Below are 5,624 nucleotides of genomic sequence, written 5' to 3'. Positions count from 1 at the left end.
ACTCAACCCCTAAATTAATGACACTTGTTATGTTCTATTTCTTTTTTGCTTATTTCGACAAAGTCTGTAAGATATCGAATTGCTCTGATAATAATTTGTTGTAATAATGGACGAGAAGTGAATAATATATTTATGGCACAATATGAAGTAATTGAACACAAACCCAAGAACAAGATAATTTGTAGAGGAAATGATATTTCACTAGAATATGGATAAAGAATACAATGATTTTATGTTTATAATTTGTCTAACTTATAATGAGGTTTAACAAACTGATTAATTTGTAAAGAATAACCAAATATAAATAGGAAACAAATAGAAGACATCCATAACCCTAGTCTTGATATCGTAGAAGAAATAGAATGTTGAAAATGCTTATAAAATGCGAAAATGGGCCTAGGTAGGATGAATATGGCACTCGAGCATTAGGCAATCGCTGGCTTCACTACTTTGGACACTCGAGCTCCAGTCAAGCGCCAAGCAAGCATGATTGCGCCAGAAGTCCTTCCTAATCTATATCTTGATCTCTTCAAATTCAACACAAATTTCAACTTTCAGTTGAATTCCAAATAGAATTTCAAATAGAATTTACCTAACAAACTTCGAATAGGATTTCAAAATAGCATTCGAAATAAAATTTTTCTTAAGTCAACTTTAATTAAAATTTTCAGTTATCTTTCAAATAAAATTCGGGTCACACCCTAATTCTAACAAAGTCAAAATTTTCCTACCACTCCAATGATTAGGCAAATTATACAATGGCTCATCTAAAGATCTAGACAAGAATAATGGTTCACATTTAGAATAATGGTCGTCATGAGAAATCGAGTCAGGCCCAAAACTTGCCACCACTATATTAATGACAGAAGATTTCTCTCATGTTCAATTTCGTTTGTGCTTAAGTCGTGGAAATCAAAATTACAATCCACTACAATAGTTTGGCAAATACATTAACAGATTCAAAACTTGTAAATTATAGGCATGTTCGGTGCAATTTGTCCTAAAAATTCAATATGTCAATATTTCCGAAATCGACGACGAAGACACAGACAAATTTAAAAAAAAATAATAATAATAATAATAAAATAATAATTGATATACTTGATATGCATCTCTTCCAAAGATTGTCTCTAACTGTACCAACTCTATATAGTGAAGCAGTGAGAACGAATATACACAAATCGAATTTCGTTGATTTTGGCTAAATAAGATTGATCAATTGGGAAAAAATCCAATTTTATTTAGATCATAAGAAACAACAAAGAAAACAACACGCTCTTAAACGAGTTTAAAAAGTGAGGAATCCTAACTATGAATGACAAAATAGCTCCTAATTAAAAGTATTCAATTAGATGATAAAATAAATAAACGAATTAAGATGTATCTCCATCTATTTGTCTGGTTTAATAAGAAGAGCAATGAGAAGTGAATCACTCATGTGTTGGGTCTCCGACATTCAAAGCTCGTTAGAAATTTTTGTTTTTAGAACGAAAAGTAAGTAATGATACGTGGACTCAGAATCAATCTAACTCACCAAATTCTCATCTATACAGTGAATTCTGATACATAGATTTTTGGTTCAAAATGTTGAAAATCAAAGAGAATGCAATCACGTGTACTGTGCATTTTTGAAGGAATTACTTCCAAGAATTTTGCTGGGTGCACAATACTCATGGAATTGCCAAAAAAAATACTCATCCATCTTCCCTATTTGGTCTCCTGTCCGTACATAAATTTCTTCTTTTTTACTGCAAATAGAGATCCGCTATTCGTGCAGAAAATATGCTGCCAAAATTTTTACAGAAAACACTTGGCAATTCCTGTTGGAAAAAAAAAAAAAAATGACAGACCAAACAGATGCTGCCACAGCAGCATGGCAACATGTGTATTAAGTCTGGCCGCACTGCTCTGTACAAGCAGAGAAATTCCTGCAAATATCAACTTTCTTTCCGTTGTCGGTGCCAATTTTAACACTTAACACGGTGACTTCGTATTATTCCATGTGAAAAATACTATAATGCCACAACCGACAACTTTATTCCATGAACCTTGCTAGATGAACATAGAGGATGACATTGAGATTGACATAGCCCTCACATATGGGGGTCGGCATTTTTTTATTCACCCCGGGGCGCACGCATTTTATGTGAGTGCTATGTCATCCTCTATATCGTCGGCTATGTTCGTTTAGAATTATTCAAAATACTAAAGCGCCACAGGGTTACATTTTGCCCGTTTGATAGATCATCTCTCTCTCTCTAGTGTGTGTGTATATATATATATTGTGTGTGTGTATATATATATATATAGAGAGAGAGAGAGAGAGAGAGTGAGAGAGAGAGAGAGAGATTATCAACATGCAAATTCTGAGGCCAATTTGTGTTTTCACGTTCAAAACAGAGCTTCCAAAAATGGAGATCCGTTTTGCTTTAGGGACAACTACTGCGAGCCTTCCTTATAATGCTATGCAACATCGAATTCTTGCCTCTATGTCTTGCAATCAGACCGTGATTAGGCGATCAGGAAACTACAAGCCCCCTATATGGGAATTCGATTATATTCAGTCCTTACATAGTGAATACACGGTAATTATCATCATTTGCAGAACTTTTTTTCTACCTATATTTAATTGTAAGGACTGACAAAAAATGATATGCATAATGTAGGGAGAGAGATACATAACAAGGGCTTCTGAGATGAAGATGCAAGTGAAGATGATGCTTGATGAAACGATGGAACCACTGGATCAGTTGGAATTAATTGATAACTTGGAGAGGCTGGGAATATCTTACCATTTTGAGGATGAAATTGAGCAAATATTGGCTTTCATAGACAGAAAATATAGCAAAAGCAAAGAGCCAAAGATTAAGGATTTGTATGCTACAGCTTTGGAATTTAGACTACTAAGACAACATGGCTTTAATGTCTCTCAAGGTGCACAAAAAACAACTTAGAATCCTTTATTTATTCTGTTGATTTATGATTTCTTATTGTCAGATTCCTTGTAGCCTAATCATAATGCACACTTATAGAATCGAGCACGGATGTAATATTTTTTCAGGGGTATATTGTATATTTCCTACATGTATTAGATTTCCCTGATAGTCCACTACACAAAAGATCTTAGTATTTCTTTATTTATTATTGCTCTCCTAAGTAGAAATTAAGGTTTAATTTTTTACATCACTTTCTCGCACTTTTTTCGCTTAACATGCCAAAGCTTGGCTGATAGCAGAGAGATTTGATTGTTTCAAGAATGAGAAGGGCGATTTCAAGCCAAGCTTATGTAATGATACAAAGGGATTACTACAACTGTATGAAGCTTCTTTCTTGTCAATAGAAGGTGAGAGTACTCTGGAAATGGCAAGAGAATTCACTATCAAACATCTCGAGGAGAGAAGAGACCAGACAAGAATCCAATTCTTCTCCAACTCGCAAAACTGGATTTCAACATTGTTCAAGCAACATATCTTGAGGAACTAAAATATGTCTCCAGGTATTGCCAAGTGCGCTAAATATATCGTATTTTAAGCTCCTAACCTTACCATCCTTTGTTTCTGTATGTGAATAGGTGGTGGGAGAGAACATGCCTTGCCAAGATGTTGCCATTTGCCAGGGATAGGCTGGTGGAATGTTTCTTTTGGAATATAGGAGTGCTATTTGAACCACAATATGGATTTTCACGAATAGATGCAACCAAAGTAAATGTTTTTATTACAGTTATGGATGATATATATGATGTGTATGGTACCTTGGAAGAACTGGAACTTTTTACATTCATCATTGAAAGGTTAGCAACGTCCTCCAAATGTTTCTTTTTAAGCCTCCTTTCTCTTTGTGGCTCTTACAATTATTTCTTCTTGGAACTTTACAGATGGGATGTCAATGCAATCGAGCAACTTCCAGATTACATGCAAATTTTCTATCTAGCACTCAACAACTTCGTCAATGAAATGGCTTATGATGTTCTCAGAGAAAAAGGGATCGTAATTATTCCATATTTAAGAAAAGTGGTACTATTAGTTTCCTTCAAGAATATATCCTTATTAGCATGTGTATTATGATGAATATCAGGTCTGTTTGAATCGCATTCTTTCAAAAAAAAAAAATTATATATATATATTCCTAAAAGTAATTTAACATCATTTCAACTACATATTTTTCAATAAAATAATATTACACATAAATCCAAAACATTTTCTTATTTTTTAACCATACATTCTTTCAAAATTCTGTGGCTCAAACACACGCTAGATAACATCAAATAATATTAAAGAAGAAAAAGAAAATATTGTTCGTTTTATTGTCAAATCTTGTATGATACGCCTTCTGGGTCGTAGACTTCTATCTTAAAATATTAACAAAGTTAAGAGGAGTAGCACAATTGCACGAGCCCTTATATTGAGTATTGTTTCTATACTATGCGATCTCGTATTTTATCATTTTCTACAACCAACATAAATTTCTCTATATGTTTTAAATATCTTTAAAATTTTCTGATCTAAGATATTTACAATAAGCATGTCAAATCAATGTCACAGTGGACAGATTTATGCAAAGCATACTTTCAAGAGGCAAAATGGTGCTTGACTGGATACACCCCAACAATGGAAGAGTATATGGAAAACGCATTGATTTCAATATCAGCTCATGTAATATTGTCACACTCTTTTTTCTCTGTTACCAATCCAATAGAGAAAGAAGCCATTCAGTGCTTAGAGAAATATCCTGATATAGTTCGTTGGTCGGCTACGATTTTAAGGCTTGCAGATGATTTAGCAACATCATCGGTACGTATGCAGCAAGCCATTTCATTTCATGTTTACAAGATTTTTGGTTAATGAAATCAACGAGACAATAGGAATTCGAAATTAACCCTTTCAACTAAAGGTGTTTTTTATGCTTTATTAATTTAGGATGAATTGGAAAGAGGCGACGTTCCTAAATCAATACAATGTTACATGAATGAGACTGGTGCTTCCGAAGATGAGTCACACAAACACATAAGGTTTTTGATATGCGAGACCTGGAAAAAGATTAAAACAGGTCGAGATGCAAATTGTCCATTCTCACAAACATTCATTGAAATTGCAGTGAATCTTCCTCGAATGGCACAATACATGTACCAGTATGGAGATGGACATGGAATTCAAAATCATGAAACTAAAGATCGCATTTTAGCTTTACTATTTGAGCCCATTCCCCTCAAGTAGAGTTCGAAATTCATTTGTGGTAGGAATGTTGTTTTCACACTTGCAAGTTGCACTGTATATTAACTATGATGTCATGGCCAAACATATCATTTAATCCATGTTTGTTACAAAAATAATTGTGATGATTGGAGCGAATTCAGACCTTTTAATGTACACCTCTTAATATATACTGAATTCGAGGAACCAATGGAATTTTAAATACAAACCCTACGCTCGCAAAAATAATTAATTCATCGAACCTTTCTCATCAATCTGACACTCTTTAATGTAGATATAGATAAAATATACAAGATACTTCCCACTAATTGCACTAACCCCACTAACATATATAATAATGCCAAACAATATAACCATGACTCCAGTTATTTGACCCTTCAACAAAAATAATGAATAAAGTCTAACAATTGCTAA

General features: G+C 33.7%; 1 pseudogene; it reads left to right on the top strand.

Annotated features, from left to right (window-relative positions):
* Positions 1-2,321: 2,321 nt before the first annotated feature.
* On the top strand, positions 2,322-5,362 carry LOC111410225 (annotated as a pseudogene).
* Positions 5,363-5,624: the final 262 nt, after the last annotated feature.

Source organism: Olea europaea, chromosome 15 (genome assembly GCF_002742605.1).
Source record: "Olea europaea var. sylvestris chromosome 15, O_europaea_v1, whole genome shotgun sequence".
NCBI lineage: Eukaryota > Viridiplantae > Streptophyta > Magnoliopsida > Lamiales > Oleaceae > Olea > Olea europaea.
Note: the sequence above shows the minus strand (reverse complement) of the source record. Positions and strands in the feature narration are given on the sequence as shown.